Source organism: Mustela erminea, chromosome 5 (genome assembly GCF_009829155.1).
Source record: "Mustela erminea isolate mMusErm1 chromosome 5, mMusErm1.Pri, whole genome shotgun sequence".
Lineage (NCBI taxonomy): Eukaryota > Metazoa > Chordata > Mammalia > Carnivora > Mustelidae > Mustela > Mustela erminea.
This window is the reverse complement of record NC_045618.1, coordinates 4,952,284-4,975,330: the sequence shown is the minus strand read 5'-3', so window position 1 is coordinate 4,975,330 and position 23,047 is coordinate 4,952,284. Positions and strand designations below refer to the sequence as shown.

The following is a 23,047-nucleotide window of genomic DNA, read 5'->3' as shown; positions in this document are numbered from 1 at the left end:
ATAGATGGGTATGTCTGTGGGAGGGTACTTTCGCTGGAATCTTCCTCTTCCAAAAACCCAACTCTAGTAAGTTTAAACAATAAAAAGAAGCTATGGGCTCATACAATCAAGACATGTAGACGGCGCTACTCAAAGCACGGTCCATGGACTGGAATGTTCCACGAACTGTTACAATCCCATAAGGGGGTACAACTATACAGCTGAAATGACCACATGCACAATCCTCTTTGTACCAACCTCCTTTCCTCTGTTGTTGATAATAATAAGGAATAATGAGGGGCGCCTGGGTGGCTCAGTCAGTTAAGCATCTGCCTACGGCTCAGGTCATGATCCCAGGGTCCTCGGAGCAAGCCCTGCATCCGTCTCCCTGCTCAGTGGGAAGCCTGCTTCTCCCTCTCCCTCTGTCCCTCCCCTGTTTGTGCTCTCTCTCTCACTGTCAAATCAATAAATAAAATCGTTAAAAAATAATAAAGGATAATGAGAACACCTAGATTTAAGAGGCAATAGAAGTGCCACTCTTCAGGAGGGAAACTTCTTTAAATTACAGGTTAATTTTTACCATATGTTACAAAGTATTTCATAAAGTAACAGGGAACATACTTGGAAATAAAAAAAAAAAAAAAAAAAAAAAAAAGAACTGCCTTCGTTACAGTTTGAGAAACACTAGCCGAGTGTGGTCGTGATTCACCATCCCAGCCGTCCCTTAAACCTACCTGCTGAGTTTTGACAACTCCTCATCCTGTAGCTCATTCCCAAAGATTCTGTCTTAATTGGCCTGGGGTGGGGCCAAGGCATGGGTGTTTCAGAAGTTTATAGGGCGGCTCTGATATAGCCAGAGCTGGGGACCAGTAGCCTCAGATGAGACTTAACCCAGGGCTCAAGTCATGGGCTGTCATCAGAGACCTGTGTCCTCACAGCACAAAATGCTTAGGTTAGAAAATCAGACGGATATCACATCAGTGACCCCAGCTTCTACCTTAAGAAACTAGAAAAAAGTGAATAAATTAAATCCAAAAGGAGCAAATGAAACAAAACAGTAAAGATTAAAGAAGATATCAGCAAGACAGGAAAAAGAACAATAAAGAATATCAGTGAAAATCTTTGAGAAAAATCTTTGAAAAATCAATGAGAAAAATCAATGAAATTGATAAACCTCTAACCAAACTGGCCAGGAAAAAAAAAAAAGAGAGAAAACACAATTCGCCAATATCAAGAAGGAGAGAGGGGACACCAATACAGAGTGCATGGGTGTGAAAAGGCTAGTAAGACAATACTGTGAACAACTTTATGTCAATAAATTCTGTAACTTAGATGACATGGACAATTTCCTTTTTAAAATAATTTTTAAATTAACATATAATGTATTATTAGCCCCGAGGGTACAGGTCTGTGAATCGCCAGGTTTACACACTTCACGGCACTCACCATAGCACATACCCTCCCCAGCCCTTTTTTTTTTTTTTAAGATTTTTAATTTATTTGAGAGAGAGAGAGAGAGAGAGAACATGAGCAGAGGGGAGGGGCAGAGGGAGAAGAAGGCTCCCCACGGAGCAGGGAGCCCGATGTGGGGCTCAATCCCAGGACCCTGAGATTGTGACCTGAATGGAAGGGAGACATTTAACAGACTGAGCCACCCAGGTGCCCCTAGACAAACAATTTCCTTAAAAGACTCCAACTACCAAAGCCAACTCAGAAAGAAAGAGGTAACTCGAATAGTCCTATATTTATTGAAGAAATTGAATTTATAGCTAAGAAACCTTCTCAGAAAGAGAACTCTGGGCCAGATGGCTTTACTGTTCAATTCCACCAAATCTTTCAGGAAGAAAGAATGGCAGTTCTCCACAAACTCTTCCAGAAAACCGAAAAGGAGAGAACACTTCCCAACTTACTGTTTCTAACCAGCTTTCCCTTAAGACCTGAACTAAAAACATTATAAGAAAATATATATGGAGATCCTTCAAACTTACCATCCTTGAGAAAGTCATCTCTTGCTGCCTTCTCCTCCACAGCTCTTTTGAAAATGGGTTCTTCTAACCCAGGACCTGGCCCATACGCAACTTCAAACTGTACAACATGGCTTCCTTCTTTCTGCTGTAGATGTTGGGCCCAAGGGCAGCCTTTTCACCTACATCGGGACACTGGCTCAAAAAGGTGTGCTGGGACCATTCTTGGGAGGTTGACCTAAGAGACACAAAGGGAAGGAATAGTTAATGAGCTAAGGAGGGAGACTCATACTGACCCAACAGCTGTGGCAGCCATATTGGAACCATGAAGAGAAAAGAGAGAAAACGGGTCCAAAGACTGAATTGAGTAGATACACAAGCATAGGCAGAAATTGCAGGAGAGAGGGGGAGACTGAGAGGGAGGTAGAGAGAGAGACCAAGAGGGAGAGAGAAAGAGAGACAGAGAGACTGAGTTAGCAGTGAGGGAATATCCCAGTTTTTGCCCCTTGTGAGGTCTCGCTCTTCAGATTCTTTTGGATTCATGGAAGATTCTTTCTACTTGACACAGTGAGTAGACTTCCCTTTCCTATAGGCAGAACTACCCTGACAAACAAAATGCTCAGTGAAAGCTAAGATCCTTCCATTCCTGCATGTTAAGGCCTTGGTGTCAATTCCTAGCCTAAGGATACCATGGGCCACCTTCTTCCTTCCCAAAGTCCTCAGGGATTTAATTGGATTCTCTTCTCTGTGTGTTCATTAAAATTGAGGAAAAAAAAATTGAAGTGTAACATACATATATCGAAGCATACAATTCTTAAGTATATACCTCAAATAATTTATACACACATTCACACACACACACACACATACACACCTGTATAACCACCACACAGATACAGAACGTTTCTAACACTTACAGAAAATTGACTCTTTCTATTCTCTGTGGAGTTGCAGACCAGATTATGAGCAGTTCTTGGGTGTCTATGTGCAATGGACTCAGTTGTGCTCTTCCATAATGCATGTCTTACAACATTAACCCCATGGGACTGTATTTGGAGATACGGTCTGCACGATGTAATTCAGATTAAATGAAATAATAAGGGGGGGGGCCCTAATCTAACACAACTGATGTCCTTGTAGGAAGAAAAGGCACCACAGCTCAGTCTCTTCTTCCCCTGCCCCTCCCTTACGTGCACAAAGATGAGGTCCTGTGAGCACCCTGAGACGGTGGCCTCTTACCTACACGCCAGAAGAGACCTCACGATGAAGCCGACTTGCCGGCACCTAGATCTTGGCCTACCAGCCCCCAGACGTGGAAGAAATACATTTCTGTTGTTTAAGCCACTGGGTCTATGGTATTTTGTTTTGGCATCTGAGCAGATTAATACACCATGGGACCCATACAAAGGACAAAGAAAGGAGAAAGACGTCTTGAACAGAAAACTACCCCTGATAGGACCTCAGGCAATTGATTTCACAACACAGGCAGGTGGCCCGTGCCCAGCGTGGCGGGGGAGGAGAGGGCAGGCAGCACAGCCAGCAAGCCCGCAGCCCCTCTGGCCACCGGGTCTGGTCCACCTCTAGGCTGGCTTGGACAGACTGCGCAGAGACATTTGATCAATTTGGAACTGTAGTTAAATGTCAACCAACAGCCTCTCATCCATCTGTCCCCTAGGAAGTGCTCCAAGACAGCCCAACAGTCCAATAGGGCTTGTATTTGATTTTCCGGAGCCAAATGTGAGCCTGGTGGGCTGAGCATTGACTTGTAGGAAATACGGAGCCCTTACCATGCGACGGGCTGAGTGCACTGGGCCAGCCGGACGGTACTGGGCCCCTCTGGAAACAGCACACTCTCTGGTATGAACTGGGAACACCTCAGCTTCTCGGAACTCAGTGACACCTTACAACAGGTCACTGGGAGGGGTCCATCCTGGTCTAGGCCCTGTACTCTGTCATTGTCCACTCCCAGTGTTGTCAGATGGCCACTCACTAAACTTGTCCCTCCTGTCGGAGCTGATGTATCAGTGACAGAGAGTTTCTGGTCTCTCTCTCGCTGCAGTAACTGTATTTCTCTCTCTTTAAAGCTTTTATTTATTTATTTGACAGAGAGAGATCACAAGTAGGCAGAGAGGCAGGCAGAGAGAAAAAGAGAGGAGAAAGCAGGCTCCCCAGCGAGCATAGTGCCCAATGCAGGGCCCGATCCCAGGACCCTGGGATCATGACCTGAGCCGAAAGCAGAGGCTTTAACCCACTAAGCCACCCAGGTGCCCCACCTCTCTTTTTTTTCAAGATTTTAAGTAATTTCTATACCCAATGTGGGGCTCAAACTCACAACCCTGAGAGTAAGAGCTGTGCATTCCCATGATTGAGCCAGCCAGGTGCCCCATGCAATTGCTTGTTTCTGTTGCTAGGGCTTTCCTGCCCCCTTGTTGCCACCATGATTTCTCTTCTTTCTTGTTCCTGCAACGCTGAGAGGCAGCCCCTTCACCCACAAGACCCAACGCACAAGACCATCCTGTCTGGGTTGCTGCAGTGGAAGGTGCTGGAAGGATACATCCCAGACTCAAGGTAGCAGGAGCCTCAAGGCATGGGGAAGGGATGCAGTCAGAGAGACACACTCTGGGGCTTTGGACTCTCTTGGTGATATTTTCTTTTCCTTGTACTTGGTGATGGGACGTGAGCATTCTCTATTAGTTTTAATGCCTTTTTATATGTCATATTTCATAAAAAGCTTTGTAAAAAGATTACCACAAAGCCGAGCACCCTACTTCCCTCCCAGCGGAGTCGAGACCAGCAGGGGTACCCCTCAGACTGGGCCCATCGATGGTGCTGGAATCTCTGTGCAGGCCAGGTCCAGGGTCCTGGGAGATGTTGCCCTTGGTTCCAAGAATGAAGCAGCATTTTGTGGGCGCTGCTCAGGCTGCAGAAAGCACAGACTCCCCCAGGAAGTGGTTGGGCTTCTCGTTCGTCTGAGAGGAGGAGGCGGATATGATGGACACAGCCAAGCGGGACAAAAACCAAACAGGCATACGAACAAAACCGAAATCCTGACCCTTGTTTCTGGTCCTGGGGTGACTGTTGGACATTCTGCCATCACAAGAAAGGGGAGCACGAATGGGGGGCCCCCCAGTCTCCTGGCATTCCACCCCAGTAGAGCTCCTGGCATTCTACCCCAGTAGAGCTCCCTGGATAGTTCTTTCCCCCTTTACCCCTTTGCCCACAGCAGCTTTACAAAACTCCCTCTTGTCTTGACCTTTTGGGAAGCCGGCACAGTGCCCGAAGCCAGATAGCCTGCTTCAGAGGGGTCTTCTGGACCCTTTGATAGCCTCTTTTGGGAGCAAAAATGCCTTCCAATCAAAGCACCATTTCCCTGTCAAGGCAGGCCCCTCTCTGTCCTGCAACTGGCACCTTTTGGGGATAAGAGTTTTCTTGGAATTTATGAAAACACTCCATATTCATTTTGTACCAAAGATGTAAAAATGTGTCTTTGTGTGAAAGGAGAATGCAGATTTTGCTGTGTTTTTTTTTTTAAGATTGAAAAAAAAAACATTTTGTTTATTTGAGAGAGCGCATGTGTGCGAGTGCAAGCTGGGGGGTGGGGAGGAGGAGCAGAGGGCGCAGACCCCCAACTGAGCAGGGAGCCTGCTTGGGACACAGTCCCAGGACCCTGAGATCATGACCTGAGCAGGAGACAGATGCTTAAGAAGGCGCCCTTGGTGGGGTTTTGAATCATAAGCAGGTATTTTTTTCTTTCCATAAAGAGAAGCAAACAATACAGCTGCATGGTGGTATTACATGGTTTTTCCGCTTCTGGAGGAGAATTGGAACCACAGGGGCCCCTGGACCATCTCCAAAGCCAATTTTCTAGGAAGCACTGTTTCTACCCTAACTATATGTTCTCACCTATTTCTCCCCGTTCTGTATTCCCACTTCTGTCATTTCCATCCACCCATTGAGGCGGCTCTCCCCCGGGACCTCACCAGCGTCCTCGCCACTGTCACCCAACAGACTCCGTTCGGCCCTCATCATTCCTGGCTTCCCAGGGCCACTGGACATCTGGGGCCTCTCCTTCCTTGAAACACCCCGTCCTGAGCGTGTGGGACACCACCTCCCCAGGCCCTCTTCCCTTTGTGTCCCCCCATCCTGGGGGCCCTGGTCACTCCAGGTCAGCCAGGGATGTTCAGCAAGGGGCTCTCTTGAAGTCTGGGTGAATCACCTACATCACAGTTGGTAGAACTCAGAGGCCTCCCCCAGGCCTCTTCTGATCTCCAGACACTCTCGGGACTCAAATCTTGAGCTCTGGCTTCCTTGCATGTTGTCTCTCTGTCCGCACTATGTAGACACTATTGAAAAATACAGCCTCCTCTCGGGTTTCCCATGCCGTGTAATCATACCCCACACTGTGGGGTTATTAGACTTTGCTAAAGGTTTTGGGGTGTTCCAGGTCAGGGGTCACGTTAGGCCTTGCACAGCCTCCCACCATCCTGCCCACCCCCTTTACCTTTCATTTTTCTGTGGCAAATCCCAGACCTCCCCATGTCCTGAAGTGTCTCCTGGCCTCTGAATCCTGAGGGCTGTGGACTCCCAGGCCCTCGGGAGTGGGGGTCTCACCTTCCAAAACAAATGCTTAGCATGATTTGTAACAGAAATTCTGCAGTAGACCGTTTAAGCGGGTACCTGGGTGTCTCGGTCAGTTAAGCGGTGGACTCTGGATTTCGACTCAGGTCATGTTCTCAGGGTCCTCTGCGCTCAGCTGGGAGTTTACCGGAGACTTTCTCTCTCCTTCTGCCCCTCCCCCATCCATGCGCTTTCTAAATAAAATCTTTTTTTTAAGACTTTATTTATTTATTTATTTGACAGAGAGCGATCACAAGTAGATGGAGAGAGAGGCAGGCAGAGAGAGAGAGAGGGAAGCAGGCGCCCCGCTGAGCAGAGAGCCCGATATGGGACTTGATCCCAGGACCCTGAGATCATGACCTGAGCCGAAGGCAGCGGCTTAACCCAGGCGCCCAATCTTTTAAAAATAATAAAATAAAAAATATATTTCTCCACCTTGTTCCAGCCTCGCTGTTTTCCCCTCGCTCCAGACCCACACGTCCTATGGATACCTCAGACTTAGCGCGTCCACATCATCTCCCTTGGAAGCCAGCTACTCCTCTCTCTGCTCCCATGATTGGCGTCCCCATCGGGTCAGGTGCCCGGGGTTTCCCAGATTGCTGGGCCCGGGGTCCAGGCCTGCACCACCCCAGGGAAACTGCTTCAGGCCCGCGCCATCCATCCTCACAGGGCAGCCACAGGCGCAGTTCTCAAACGCCGTCTGATCGTAACACAGCTCTATGCCCAGCTCCCCCGTGGATCCCAACATCTGCTGATGTCCCAGCTTGTGTCCCACACCCCACAGCCCCCCAGCCCCTGCTCCAGCCCACTGGCTCCCGGGGTCCCATCCCTTTGCTGTCTCAGGCTTGCTCCTGAACTCCCACTTCTGTGTCTTACTTCTTCCAGAAACCTTTCTGCACCCCCCACTTGCCCTTAGGTGCCCTTCCTATGATGGGGGAGGGTATTAATAGCTGCTTGGCCAGTCAGAATAGCGTAAACAATGAACTCTCTGGGGAAGGTAAGGGAGGGGGAAAGGTGTGTTTATATGTGGGCGCTGGAGTGTGCAGGGGGAGAGGCACAGCCTGAGGTCGAGAATCAGGAAAGGACGGTTCAAAAGGGAAAAACCAAGGAATAATCATGGGAGCTTATCACTGAAGATTACGGAAGTAAATACCAAAAGAACTAACTTAAAGAATGTGAACTTTGCGGGTCTAGATCAGGGAGTGTTGCTATTGCGCCAATATTTATTGTACCACGGACAAAATAAAAATTGAATTAGGAAAACAACTGAAACAGATCAACTCCAAGCCACTGAGCTTGGGTGAGGAGGGCTGATCTGGTCCCACCCATCCCCGGGACTTTAACGGCACATTTGGAAACTAGACCAACCACGGTTTCAAGGAATGCCCAGGAAACAAGGAGGAGAACCTCCAAATGCCTTAGATAAGACACAGCCACTTGAACAATGAGTCTCTCTGCGTTTCAGGATGGCAGAATTTTGCTGCATTTCGTTTCTGTAGTGCAGGCGTCTCTCTCTTGCAGTTTGCTGGGCATTCGGATCTAGAAGAGACTGGAGTCTCTCCCCCAGGCTGTTTTCCCTGAAACCTACAGACTGTCATGGCCCCACATTTAAGAAGATGTGTTTATTGGGTGGTTTCTCCTGGTGGCATGGGTGCCTTCCCAGTCCTCTGCAGAGAGGTGAGGAGGAGGAAGGCTTGCACAAACCGGGGGTGGGAGGGATAGGGAACACCATTCCCAGAGCTGTCTTGGACAATATGTAGGATTTTTTTCGGACGGGATTCTGGCCGTTTTAAATCCAGGAAACTGCATGTTTTGGTTTGGTCCTTCCCAGGCCAAGTTTCTACACAGATTTTCAGCAATGTCAATGCATGATATATAATTATAGTATCTTTAAATTAGGAAGAGGCTGCGTGAAGATGCTAATAGAGCTTGCTGCATTTAGAAAAGCTTTCAGCCCGCATCGTGTAGAACAGGGACCTATTTTACTATTTTATTTCATAGTCACATGTGAACTATGTCTTTTTTAAGCCTTGGAAAGTTGTATGTATTTCTAAAGCCTGCGAAAGGGAGCGTTACCCGTGTGGCCCGCCCCAGAGATTTCCAAGAACACATCTTCTGTGGGGTTTGTAACATAGAAGACTTCTTGGAGGTGTAGCTCCAGGGTTTGCCCCCGTATCTGAGAACTCTCACACCCACCACCATTCCCGAGAGTGGGGTCCTGCTGTCCCCGGCCCCATGTCCGAGCATGCATGCTCCCAGAGCCCTAGGACAGTGGGGAGGGCTGGCCTGATGGAAGTGCTCCCTCGGGCCTACAGATTCGGACCCCAGGCACCTGGAGACCCCATCAGCTGGCACAGGCACCAAATGTGTAGGGTCATGAAAAGAACTGTCATGGTTCAGCAGAGATGAGAGAGCCGCTCTGCAAAGAGAGGGAGAAAGGAAAAGCAGATGCTCTGGGCAAGCAGAGAGGAGAGATCTCATGTCCCGAGAGAGGCCAGCCGGCAGACACCTACAGGGACCAGGAGACAGAGAGACAGCAAGACAGAGAGACAGATGAATAGACGTAGGAGACAAAGGGACAGAAATCTGGCCTTGGCTTCCCACACGTCCCCCTACACCCTCCACAATCCACCCCCCACCCCGGCTACTCTCCGCCAACATCCCTGGGCTGGCCCTGCCACCAACAGTCTCATCATCCTTTCCTCTTAACCTAATGGACAGGACTCTGTCCCTTCCAGAAGAGTCCTGGGTGAGTCAGTCACCAGACAGTGCTTGGCATGGAAGGGAGCTGGGGCTGCTGTTTTGTGTCTGTTCTGGGAATCTATTTTCATCCTTTTTTGGGGGGGAACACTTGGTGCTTTCTTTCCCCCAGAGGACTGGGAATTCAGTATGTCAGTATAATAAAATTCCCCAAATACGTCTCTTTGTCCAGACAATGGTATTTTTTTCCTAGTCATTAAGTCAATGCTGCTGTAAGAGTGACACTGAAGTGACTGGGTTTTATTTTTGTCCCCAAGGTACAAAAAGTGCTGCTTACTTTCTTACTGTGTACAGGCGGGGTGATGTGTCCAAGGCGAAAGTTCCGGAGCTTCAGAGGGCTGGGAATGGTTGATCTGTGGTGAAGATCTGCCTTGGTCATGACCTCTGCAGGGTCAAAAATCCCACAACTACATGTTGAGACGTCTGCCCACCAGCTCGTAGTGCATAGTGGGAACTCAGTAAACACACTAGAAAGGCTGGGCAAGGGACGCACATGTGAGTGCTTTGGAAGGAACGTGGCCAACAGCCAGCAGGAGGGAAGGAAGGAGAGCAGGGGGCCGAGGAGCTGGCCTTCAGGGGTGCTCTCTCCATTGCCACTCCTGCCCAGCAGGCAGGCTGAGGTTGGGTCGGGGGCAAGCGCCTGCTTGCCTCTGGTCTGGCTTACCTGGAAGGACATAAGGCTTTTCCAGGTCCACAGGCGCTGAGCTCTGGAGGGCGGGGGCCACAGGGGCTCCAGGAGAGGAACCGAGCTGCCTGTTCCACACCACAATAAATACAAACACGCCACTGGACTCCGAGGACGTCATCCCCATGAGCCCTCCGTGGCCTCCAGCGTCCCTTCCCCAACTCTGCGTGGGGAAAGGAGTGCCCAGTCTGAGCCCACCCAGGGCACAGCGTGATCATAGGTTCTAGGAAGATGGTCTTGTGGGTTACCCTCTGGGGCCAAGAGGCCCGCAGGATCACAGAGCTGAAGCTGCCAGGGGTGGGCTGGGCAGTGATCTGCCCAGCGGACTGCCAAGGAGGGTTGAGGCTGCCCTGCCAGGCCCGTCAAGGGCCAGCCCTGCTCTGAGCGTTGGCTCCATCTTCCTTCCCTTGTCACTCCGGGCCTGGGAGAAAGAACAGGGCGGGCAGGGCTCAGAAGGTGCTCCAGAAGTGTTGCTGGAGGGAGGAAGTGCTCTCCCTCCGTAGGTGGCCTTTAACCTCTGCCTTTGCCAAAGGCCCCATGAAGCCAGTTGTCCTGCTTCCCCACCAGAGATTTCCTTCCATTGTCTTCTGGGCTTCAGGAGTCCTGGGAGCCTCTCATTCCCTCAACTCTGTGGTTTTCATTCCATTGTCACAGGACTTGACTGTTGCCCTGCTAAGTTCAAAGCAGTCTTGGTTATCAAGATTTTGGAAAGTTATTTAACTTTGCATTTTCTGCCCAAAATCTGGGGGAAGTTTTTATTGTTTTTCCATCAAGTTTAGGGATCCCACCAAGTTGTTATCTTAGGGCTAGTGGGCCTCTCATTTTAATTAGTGCAAGATGACCCATCTCTGTTCATTATAAAGTCTTCCATTCATTTATTTGACAAATACTAAAGGCTTACTATGACCTACGCACTGTTTTGGGTTTTTTTTTTGGTTTGTTTTGTTTTGTTTTTAAGATGTTATTTATTTATTTATTTATGAGTGAGTGAGTGAGTGAGAGAGAACACAGGTGCAGCAGGAAAGGGGAGAGGCAGAGGGAGAAGCAGGCTCCCCACTGAGCAGAGAGCCCAATGTGGGATTTGACCCTAGGACCCTGGGATCATGACTTGAGCCGAAGGCAGGCGCTCCTCTTTGTTTTTTTAAAGTACGTTCTAGGCCCAACATGGAGTTTGAACTCAGCACGTGGAGATTAAGATCACATGTTCCAGGGACTGAGCCAGCCAGGCACTGCTGGACGAGGCACTGTTTCAAGTTCTGGCGAAACAGCCGTGAAGAAAACCGACAAGACTCTCTACCTGTGAGTGTGTGCATGTGCGTGTTTGTGTGTGTGTGTGAGACAGACAGCAGGTCGGGGGCAGAGAGAGGAGGGAAAGGAAGGAGGGAGAAGAAAGAGGAAGAGGAGAAAAGAGGAAAAGGGAGAGGAAATATAAACTTGTTTTGATGATTAATTCTGTTCCACTTGATTTTTTCTGAAATTTCAGGGACTTTTTTGTCGCCCTGTATGTTCACACTTTCTCCTGGAAGTCTGGCACGGTCCCCGGCTTTCCTTCCCTCTCTCAGTGACTTCCCCCACGTGCCACACAGGTTTCCCTGTCGCTCCTCTGTTTAATCACCCAGCCCCCTGTAACCTTATTCACCACAGCAAACAGTGACAAGCGGAGGTGACAGGCCCCCAGTTCCCCTGCCCTGTCCTTGTCTCATCCCCCAGCCCTCCCAACAATAGGTAATAGCTGTTTTCTCAAATCTTTTTTCCTTTCAGTTGAGAGATCTATTTCAGAGAATAGGATTATCAACAAGATTTCACTGCCTTCTCCTTTTACTTTTGTGCTGGGGCTTTCTCACTGGGATCAGATTCATTTTCTTCCTCTTATATTCAGACTTCTTAAAATTCATGTGTAAATCCAGTAAGAGCAAGTGGATATTTTTTTTAAAAATCACTGAGGGGCGCCTGGGTGGCTCAGTGGTTTAAGCCTCTGCTTTTGGCTCAGGTCATGATTTCAGGGTCCTGGGATCAAGCCCCGCATCGGGCTCTCTGCTCAGCAGGGAGCCTGCTTCCCCCTCTCTCTGCCTGCCTCTCTGCCTCCTTGTGATCTGTCAAATAAATAAAATCTTTAAAAAAAAATCACCGAACCTAGTAGTATATATGTGCCCAAAAGGGAAGAGAAAGAAGAAAACAGAAAGAAGGGGGCAGGGGAGGACAATGGAGGTCGGGCTGAGGTCCTGCCTTTCACACCTCATGGTGGGTGACCCTGAGGGAGCAACAGGAAAAAGGTGTGGTGGCATCTGTGGCTCTCTCAGTGGGTCAGGTCCCCTGTGCCTCTAAGGCTGTGAGTGTCTCATGTGTGCTCTTCACACCACACGACCCATAAGGCAAAATCCAGCTACGCCTGGGGCTTCACCGGAGAGACAGTCACCTGCCCCCACTCAGCAGGGAAACCAGTTGAGCTGGATTTTTCTAGGTGGTACTGGAGAGAAATTCGTGGTAACGGAAGGGACTGTCAGGAGTCACTGACCAGATGACATAATGTCTTACATGGAGAGTTTAGAACCCTGTCCTCTGGGGAGAAGTGACCCCAGTGTACCAGACATGTCAGCACCTCACGCCCAATGGGGATCTCGCAGGCCCTTCTGATGGGCTGACATCGGCAGACACCCCTCCCCTTTATAGGCAGTCCTGACCATCAGTGACCTGGTACAAGTAGACAAGATGACCAGCAAGATTCCTCCTGTCTGGAACCTAAAATTGGGACTAGCCCACGGAGAAGGGGCAGTTAGCCATAAAAGAGCTGAGGTTTGAAGGTCACGCACTGTCATTTCTGCAGGTCAGCCTTATTCACCATGGGAAGGGACATCGTGTACCCGGTGCATTAACTTAACATCCACGGGCTCTTTGGACGGGCCAAGCACCATTCTAGGTACGGAGGATATAGAGATAAAGCAGGTCCCAGTTCTCATAGCACTTACCCAGAGGCAAGCAGTAAATACACGAGCAAGATGGCCAGGGAAAGGCAGAAAGCCCTCAAGTGTTGGAGCAGAGCCGTGAACTCCTTTCCCAAGTAATCATTTTCCTTTTGGGAGATAGCTCTCGGCGCGCTACTGGGTTTTGTTGTTGTTTCTAAGCTGAAGTAGGAAAGAAGGGTTGACGGAAACCATGGACTACTCTTCCTTGGTTTTGAGAATTCCCCATCCTCTGAACTCACAGCTCCCCGGGGTGGGATCAGGTTAATAAGCTCCTGGTCTCGCCGGCAGGTGGAGCAGAGCATGTGACCCAAGAAGCCACCAATGAGAGGCACGTGCATGATACTAAGGGACACTGAGAAGCACGTGCCAAGGAATCCTCTCTGGAGAATCCAGCAGATCCATCTGGCTCCCAAAGGTGGCGGTAGCAAGCATCCCAACGGTGGTCCCCATTCCAAAGGAGGTCTCTGCCCACCCGGGCAACAGCGGTGTGTGTGTGCGTGCAGTGGGGCTCCTACAAGGAATGATCCCCACAAATGACCCCCAAGCCTGGTTCTCTGCCCTCCCTGACGATTTCTGAGGTGCTTACTATCCTGTAATAAGTTCCTCTTCAGCTTAAACTAGCCAGAAAGGAGTCTGTTGCTTAGGAGTCAGGCCTCGCATTGGCACGCAAAGGGAGAAGGGCAATAACCCGATACACGAGGACAAGATCAGTTCAGCTACAGGTCTGTGCTGCGCTGGGAAGAAGTTAGCACAGGGTGATGTGACGGGCCTCTCCGACGGAACTGAAGGAATAAAATGTAGCCCGGCAGCATGACATCGGTACTGACTGCATGTCTAAATACATCCGATCTGAAATTATGTATCATCTGTATCATCATTCACGCAGGATCTACAAATTTGTCATAGTGGGGGAAGAAAGCACACAAGGTGATGTGAGACAGACACAAGCAGGGGTGGGGGCTCTTTTTGACAGGGTGCTCAGGGAAGCCGATCTAAGGAGCTGCCATTGAGCTGAGACCTGAAAGGTAAGAGGGAACCAACCATGCAAAGATCTGGAAAGGAGACTTGCAGGCAGAGAGAGCAGAAATATGAAGGATGAGCCTGGGAGGTTGAGGGATGGAGGGAAGGTTGCTGGGTCTGGAGGTCAGTGCAAGTGGGCCAAGGACATGATCAGCCTGGGAAGTAGGCAAGGGCCAGGTCACACCAGGCCTCCCAGGCCAGGGTCAGGCCTTCGGGTTTTGTTCTAAGGATGGTGGAAATCCCTGAGAGGACCTCAAAGAGGGAGCAGCCTCCTGAATGTCCCCCACCGAGCCTCACCTCCTGGTATTTACAGCTTTGCGCAAGCCCTTCCACACGAGAGGATGGCTGATCTGTGCACCCACCAGGACACTGCAGAAAGGGCGGTGGGTGACTTTTGAGGCTAGGTCATAACAGACCGTCTGACTCTGCCTTGCTCTCTTGGATCACTCCCTCTGGGGAAGCCAGCCACCATGTGGTGGGGACGCTCAAGCAGCCCTATGGAGAGGTCCACCAGTGGGGCCCTGGGGCCTCCTGCCCACAGTCCTGGGTCCAAGACAGCTCGGAAGTGGATGCTCCAGCCCCAGTCAAGCCTTCAAATGACCATAACTTCCTGAGACAGCCTGAACCGGAACCACCCAGCTAAGCAGCTTCAAATTCCTGACCCATAAGTGGGTGAGACCGTAAATGTTTGTCATTCTAAGCCAGTGAATTTAGGGATTATTTGCTACCTCCTTCCATTGTTCACAACTGGTGTCTGTTTTGCCTGCGGGGGGGGGCATGCTTTCGAAGCTGTTCGGTATTTGGATTATCAGCATGAGCAGGAGTCATCACATAGAGAGAAGTCATGAGTGAGGTGAGACCAAATGGTAGATAGAAGCAGAGAGAAAGGCGCACTGTTGGGAGGGCTGAGTCACCCGTGCTGGTTGGAAGAGGGTAGAGCAAAGACCTGTCACCGCCTGGCCTGACTAGCATCTTGGCTCTTCCTGTACCTGGGTTGTTCTCCTGGGCTCCTGAGCTATGAGACCAGGCTATGATGCCCCACGACTTGGGGTGATAGGAGTTCCCCTCCTTGCTCTACTCAAGCAGTTTTTAACTTGACACTGGAGGGTTGGGTTGCTGTTCTGGTTTCTTCTCCTGGGCTTGGGAGAGTGCTCAGTCGAGGCACAGGTCAGTGCCCAGGAGCTGCTTCTGCCTCCATACAGTTAAGGTCACATCCTGACCTCACACCCGCCTCCCCAGCCAGGTGGATAAGGGGTTGTGTGAGGGAAATCTGCTTCGTCCTCTCTTCCCATTCCGAGGGGCTGGGTCATAAGGACCCTGCATTCTGAGCAAGGCTCCCCCTCTCTATGCTGGCTGTGTCTTAAGAGTTCGTTTGTGTTGATTTCAAGGACGCTCAAATGGGTTTCGGGATAGGAGGTACTAGAATTTCAGCTCACTATAATAATTTCTGGAAAATCACACACAGCATTCCCACCTGGGTCATTAATTTAAAAAATATTAAACAGAAAAAGTTCAGATATGAAAACATAAAAAGTGAACCTGTCTTTCTCTTCCACACTCTGATTCTTGAGATCACGTCCAGTATTTCTTGAATACAAACAGTGCTGTGATGACCATACTTGTTCGCACAGCCATGTACCCTGAGCGGGTCTTTCCAAAGAATAGATTCCTTCAACTTTACCTAAACATTTTACATGTTGGTAGGTTCTCCCAATGGCCCATCAAAAAACTCTACTAGCATACAACGACCACAACATACAAGAACACCCCTTTCCTTTTGCCAACACTAGATATTACCAATTTTAAGTCTGCATTTCTCTGATCCCTAGTAAGCGTACATGTCCCTTCTCAACTAACGGCCATTTGAATTCTCCTGTGAGTTGCCTGTTCTTGTCCTTCGACCATTTGTATATTGGAACATAAAGCTCTGTATTTATTATGAAAGGCCCCTCTGTATTTTAGAGTCATTACGCACGTTGCACCTGTTGTCTATACTTTGTATTTTACCTTTGATGTGGTCTTTAGTGCTACAGAAGTTTTAAATTTTTGAGGCTGAATCTGTCCATTTTTCCTTTTAGACTTTCTAGATTTTTGTGTCTTGCTTTAGGTAGTGTTTCCCCACTCCAAGAATGTAAAATATATATATTTTATCATATTTTCTTTCGGTCCCTTACCTTCCCTTTGCTCGCCAATGTCAAATTGTCCTCCAGAAAGGTCGTGCAGATTTACATCACATCAGCCTGTCTGCCCACGCCCTCACGAGCCCTGAACTCAGCAGTCTTTTCAAATCTTTGATAAGAGTGAACCACCAGGAGCTCCCTATTTTAATTAGCATCTCTTTAATTATGAGTGAGGTCCAGGACCTTCTCAGACGGGTATCAGTTCTCAGTATTTCATTCCCTGTGAACTGCCTGATCCTATCTTGGTCCCAGTTTTTCAGTTGGGTGTTGGCCTTTATCTTACTGATAAAGGGCTCATTGTTTACAAAGGAAATGAGCCCTGCCTCCCACCCGTCCCCCCAGTTTGTCTTCTGTCTCTGCTGTCCTGCTGTCCCTTAAAGGCATCTGTCGCCAGCTGCTGAGTGCCCTGGATGGGGTTGCGAACAAGTCCTCCCCACACGGCACCTGTCGCCTGGTGAGCTGCCTGGACCTTACTCTCCCTGCTCCTGGCACACCCCGAGAGCCAGCTCCCTCTCTTCCTGGCGTCTTTTCCTGAACATTTCAGGCTAGATTTTTACCTTCCACTGCCCTTTATTTCTCATCATCTCTGATACGGAAGGATATCGGTTTGCAGTTTCTAGTCCTATGACAGAGGCTTGAAACACATACCTTCTCTGGGCTCCTGGGTGACTCAGTCGGTTAAGCATCTGCCTTCGCCTGAGGGGATGATGATTCCGGCTCCTGGGTTCGAGCCCCGCATTGGGCTCCCTCGGCTGGGAGCCTGCTTCTCCCACTTCTCCTTGCTTGCGCTTGCTCTTGCTGTCTCTGTCATTATCATCTATCTCTCTCTAATAAAAAGATAAAATACAAAAAAAAAAAAAAAACCACCCAAAAAACTTTTCAGTCACGTTTAGAGGGTGGGCGGGAGCGCAGAGGCCGTAACGGGTTCTCAGCGGCCATCTTGACGCCATCTCTCCCCCGCATCGCCTACGCGCTCGCTTCCGTGCTCCGTCCGCCGGGTTCTCTTCCTGCTCCTGTGGGCGTCCATTTGATGTTCTCTTGTGTGTCAACAACACTAAAATATGTACATACATATATTAAATGTTCTCCAGGTTTTCGGGCCTAGAATCATATCACCTGGAAATAAAGATCATTTTATCAAAAATATCTTAATAAGCCATGCATACATTCACACAGGCTCGATGGCCGGGCAGACCATTCTGCACTGGAGAAGAGAAAAAAAAAAAAAAAAAATCAGCTTCTGGGTCAGAGGCTGCTGGTCCGCATGTCCGCGGGGTCCTGGGGACCGGGGCCCCCAAGTGTGTAACAGGAGTGGGGGTGGGGCTGTTCTTCACAGGCAGCGTCCCCGTCTCCGCCCCGGGATTCAAGTGTCGGGTGTGGCTTTTCGGAGAGTCACTTGTTTATATTAAAGTTGGTGATCAGATTCATAATCATTTTCCCCATGGGTCAGGGTCACCTCTCAGGCTAACGTGACCGGGAGCCCACAAGTACGGCCACAACTGCCTTTCGTCCTCTTCTAGCTCTTTCTCTCTGGTTTGGTTTTTCAGAGCGCTCGAGAGAGTGCGCGTGCGTGAACTCCTGAGGGAGGGGCTGGTGGGAAAGGGTGTGGCCGGGGGAAGGGCAGAATCTCAAGCAGGCTCCAAGCCCAGCGCCTAGCGTTTTACAGGGCTCCATCCCAGGGCCCCAAGATCCCAACCTGAGCCAAAATCAAGAGTCAGACGCTTAACTGACTGAGTCCCCCAGGCGCCCCTTTATCGGTTCCGGGTTCATCCTTTCCCCTCCCCCCCTTTTGGATCTTTTCCAAGTCCCTAAGACTCCCCTGCAGCCTGCCCTCGCCCATGCCTCCCTGCTTCCCAGCCTTCCTCAGCGTGTTCCACCGAACATCTCACAAGGGGGTCCCACCAAAAACGTCTTGGGGGTCCAGTCTGTTTCAGAAACGCTGCCTTCCACCTCGGCCTCCTCCGGGAAGACTTCTGGGAGCCTGCGGGGAACTCAGCTGTGTGTCCCTCGTTAGCATTCTGCCCGCTGGTGCCTGCCAGGCCTTGCCAGGGAGGCGGGGAGAGATGTGAGAGGTGTGTGACAGTGCGACACTGGGAATTCCCCAGAGCTGGGCTGGTGGGGGGCTATCTCCAGGAAAAGCCTGGAGCAGGAAGGGAGGTGTCGGGGCAGCTCCCACCACCACCGCCTGATCCAAGGCAGTCAGGCAAGGCAGGGACACCCCCCAGGCTGGGGACCAGACGGTGCTGAAGTGGTCCCCACAGTGCTCCTCAGGAAGGCAGTCTCTGACTCTCCACCCCAGGGCGCTCCCAAGGAGGTGAGAGGGGCAGCGCGCAGACCGGAGGGACAGGTGGATACCCAGGCATGATACTGGGGGCCTTGGTGGGACCTTCCCTCCAGGGCATAATGTGACGCCCAGACTCTCTGTCTCTCCCCCTCAAGCCTCAGATTCCCTGGAGAGGACGTCTGACTGGCCTGGTGGATCCAGGGCCTGGGCAGCCAGGCCTGGCTTCTAGAAGTGGGGGGCTCCGTGCAGACTCCAGCCTGCCGGGCTCCCCTGCGCTCAGGAAGGCCGGCGCGGGCCAGGTGCAGGGCTCGGGAGCGGAAAAGAAGGTTCTGCTGAAGCCGGCAAGGAAGAGTCGGGCTTTACCAGGTCAGCCTGACCAGCAGGCGAAGACTAAGCCTCCTCTGAGGTCAGTGCTGGGGCTCTGGAACCGGGAGAGAGCTGAGGGCGGCCCCTGCCCCCTGGCTAGATGGGCGAGTCACACCAGCGCCTCAGGGAGAGAGTGGGGAGGCCCAGCCAGGACCCCTCTGTGCGCTGAGAAAACTCTGGGCCGTGCTCCCTTCGGAGCGTGAGCTTGGTCTTCTCAGCAAATCCTTCTGTTGTGTTTCTGAAATCTAGGAAGAAAGGACCAGTTTAATAAAATGAGTTTGAGCCAACATGACAGATAACAGGTAGGAAGTGCTGACCAGGGCAGGCGCAAGCCCGTGAGGTGGGTCTCGCCGTCCCTGTTTCCCAGCTGGGGAGACTGACACCAGTGCCTTCGCAGCCAGGATGGGTGGGGACATGCGTGAAGCCAGGTCTCTGATTCCAGAGCCCATGCGTTTGGCCCCAGAGCAATGCCGCCTGTAGATCTTGTTCCTCGTGCACAGGCTAACCATACAACTCTGCTTGCCAGGCCCCGTTTATGCCCAGGGAGTGGGCATGCTCTGCCACCAAGCCCACATCAAGGCTTTGTCCCGGCACAGTCACTAACGGCGCCTCCTTTCACTCTCACAAAGTGTCCTGGTTTGGATGACAACTTTTAAGGAAACTAGGCTAGCTGGAACCTAGAATATCCTAGCAAGATGCTGGTGGGCAGAGCTTAGAAAACTGGGTCTGCAGCTGCCCCTCACTAGCCCAGAACTCTGGCTCCCGTGCTCAGTCTCCTGGGGCAGACCTCCATCGCTGCCCCCTGGATAGCTGGGCATGTTTGCAAACTGGGTTTCCATGATTCCTATGACTCCAAGCCTCTTTGTTTATATTCTCTCTGTCCCTACCCCTCTAATGCGAACTTACCAGATCTTCTCCCTGTTTCCCTTCTTTAGCTGTGAAAGAAGCTGTGTGGTCCCAATGCTCCCAGGAAGGACAGCTGTGCTCCGAGTGTCCCCGCCCCTCCCCTCCCCCGCAGTGGATACCAAAGCTTGGGGCTTCTGAATCTTCTTGTCCAAATTTGCAGATGTGTCACAGAAGCAGACACTCAGACTGAGTTGTCCTGGAGAGGGTGCAGAGGGAAATGATCATGTTGGGTGCCATTTAGTTGGGCACTGGGTTGTCAGTACTGGTTAAGACACAGTCCTTGCCTCAAGTTTCTCGTAGACTGGAGGGAAGGCAGAAGGCAGACGCTACAACAAAATCAGCCCTACGGTTAAGAAATTGAATCTGTGGGACAAAGTACAACTCAAGCCCCAAAGAGGAAATGGACCGAAAAAGTGAACTGGTCAGATGTCACCACAGTGCTGTGTAACAAACGACCCCATCGTTCAGTGGCTTGCCTTGTGAGCACTTACTTCTGACTCCCACATCTGCAGATTGCCTGGGGCAGCCCTGCCAACTTCAGCTGGGCAGCTCGATTGGCTCCTGGGCGGGGATTTGGTTGAAGTCTGCCTTGTCTCATTCTTTTGGACCTAGTGGGCAATGCCGGGTGGGCAGTGCAGGGGGAAACCATGCCCATGGCAATGACAGCAGCCCAAGTAGTGGGTATGCTGTTCCATCAAGCCCATGTCAAGGCTTTGCACCGGGCCTGGTCTCCAAGCATCTTGTTGACCAAAGGGGGCTGGAGGTATACTCTTCCCACAGCAGGAGTGGAGGGAAGTGCATCTTTGCCAAATGATGATCCAAGCTTCACAGAAGGCTGCATGGAGGAGGTGTCATTTGTCCTAGGCCTTGAAGAAGAAGCTGGATTTTCCCAAGTGAAGGTAGGATAGGGCACGGCTGTCCAAGGGATGAAGAGTATGGGGGTGGGGGTGGCGATGGGAAGCATGGTCATGGAGGTTCCCCTGGGCTTGAAGCCTGGCATGTGCTTTCCTTGAACCCAATACTCTCACCACCCCCACCCACCCATCATTTCCCTTATTTCCAGAGTCTGAAACTTCAGCCATGTGTTAAGTTCAAGACCTAGTTTTCGACATGGAGTCACAATGGAAAGTGTAGTGGCCGTCCCCAACGGGAAAATTGTGCCAGTCCCCCTCGGCATAAATCAGCCAATGTTATGGTCCCCTATCCCCATTATGGAGCTCAGGTCTCCAGTCCTGAAGCCTGAAGCCTGAACCAACATAGCCCTCTCAGGGAAGGGACTCCTCGAAGGCCAAGTCCAGACAGCAGGAGGAGCACCACAATAAAGCGAACTCAGCAGCGGGACTGGGAAGGCCATTTGGAAAGGGCTGGCAGGGAGCAGAGGACCCCTGCGCACACGGAACTGCGCCAGACAATGGTGGGAAGGATGGTTACAGGACAGGATGCAAACAGCACAAACCTTGACCATGTAAAAATAAGAAGTCACAGCTTCTGGGAGGGGAAGGAGATAGGAAGTGGGTGAGCTCATTTCCTCCTCCTAAATCCCAGGCTGTCGAGAGATGCCATCTACAGGGAAATGTGCTTCAAGAAAGGAATCCAGCCTCTTGGTATTTTTCTTCCCTTTTAGGGAAATAATTTAGAAACATAAGGAGCACAATTATTTGCGGTCCGGCCATTTCTTTGGTTACATGTAGGCTTCCTTTCCTTCTGTGAAATTCAAATACTTTTCCCAGAAGAGCATGTATTGTACAAGAGCCCTTTACAGAAACCTTTCTCGTTCCATCTACCTGGCCTACTCTCCGAAGATGGACGTAGAAAGGGGTCCCCGTCAGCATTGCTGGGGGTGCTGGTTTTGGCACCTCCTGGACGTTTTCTGTGTGTACTCCTCAGTGTGACGTGAGTTTCTTATAGTGAGCGGGCATGGCTAATATACAAACCAAACCTTAAAAAATACAACACATTTCTGGAAAAGAGACAATCCCACAATGGGGGTGGGGATACCCTCCGAGCTCCCCAAGGGGCCACCTCTCCGTGTCTTCCCCTCCACGGGGGCCGGGGACTTCCTGAGCTCCGCAGGCACCAGCCACAGGGAGGTCCTCGCCCGGGGCTCAGAGCAGGTGACTAAGCCTCCCCAGGGCTGCGTCTTCCACTGTAAACCTAGGAAGTCACCCTTGCCTTGCCTCACTCTCAGGTGGCGGTGAGGGACACTTGAAATGCAGGGCCTGTCCTCCGTGGCTAAAGGGCAAAGGGACAGACTTCTTAGCGTCTTGTTCAGCAGGGGATCCAGCTGGAACCAGGTCTGAGGGCTGCCTGTAGGTCGGTCAGGGGGCTCTCTGCAGCTGTTTCTGGGTCGGAACAGCCACTCTCACGGTCTCAGCTCCATCTAGTGTCCACACTGGGACACGGTCACTTGCGACAGACTTACCCTCATTTCTACACTTGCGAAGGTACAGCATTCATTGGGCAAACAGAATGTACATAAGATCAATTTAAATCATTCCTCCCTGTGCTGAGATTTGGTATTCCAAAGCAAGCTTTATACAAGTTCAGTACTACTAAAGGTTTGTGCCTCCGGTCTTTGGAAGGATAGCACATTCATGCAACAAATAATACTTACAATAATTGACATTTATTGAATGTTTACCATGTGCTGGGCACCATTCTGGGTCCTTTAATTGTGTGAGTTCATTGTGGTGGTGGGGTGCTTACTGTTCCATTTTATAGATAGGAACACTGAGGCACACAGGTAACAGTAAAATTCATCACTCTTGATTTGTGAGGGCAGGTAGAGGCCATGTCATGGGGCTGGAGATGAGGACGCAGCCCGATGGGAAGCTCCTCCAGGTTGAGTAGAGAGGAAACGGGGGCTGAGACAGCCCTGGGACTTGGGCTAGGTCCGAGAGGTGAGGGGGCAGGAGGGTGTGGGACGGCTCACGTCCAGCATTCGTGTCAGGAAGGAGGCTGTAGTGTGAGACGGAGCACGCAGGGGTGGGCAGTTAGAGAATGTTTGCTGAGCACCCAAGTGCCAGGCAAGGCTCCTGTCCTCGCAGGCCAGAGCCTCGTGCGGGAAGGTGGTATCAAAGGCCGATTCTGAGTGCTTGCTGGTGCGCAGACATCCACGAAGGACAAGGGCAGCCGGCGACGCGGCCTGGAGTGCAGGTGAACCTGAGCTCCCAGGCGGAGGGCTATGAGGCTGAAGGTGGGGGTCGTCAACTTGGAGGACTGGACAGTTGATCTGAAGACGACGGAGGAGGGTCCGCGAGGAGATGGACGTGTGAGCCGAAGGAACAAGAAGGGGGTTTACTGGAGCCAGAGAGAGGGTTTGG

At 50.9% G+C, this 23,047-nt stretch overlaps 1 protein-coding gene and 1 long non-coding RNA gene across 2 annotated transcripts in view; one reads left to right on the top strand and one right to left on the bottom strand.

The window, feature by feature from the left end:
* BLM (BLM RecQ like helicase) overlaps positions 1-6,708 on the bottom strand; it is a 128,332-nt gene extending 121,624 nt beyond the window's left edge. Inside the window, exons 1-2 of the mRNA XM_032345485.1 lie at positions 6,621-6,708; positions 1,968-2,181 (exon numbers count right to left, since the gene is read on the bottom strand). The gene's annotated coding sequence lies outside the window, so the exon portion shown is untranslated. The remainder of the gene's footprint in view (positions 1-1,967; positions 2,182-6,620) is intronic.
* An 11,649-nt stretch (positions 6,709-18,357) lies between these two features.
* Positions 18,358-22,858, top strand: LOC116592039. Its single transcript, XR_004286278.1, has 3 exons — positions 18,358-18,858; positions 19,754-20,623; positions 20,788-22,858. It is a non-coding gene; the product is annotated as an uncharacterized LOC116592039 (long non-coding RNA).
* Positions 22,859-23,047: the final 189 nt, after the last annotated feature.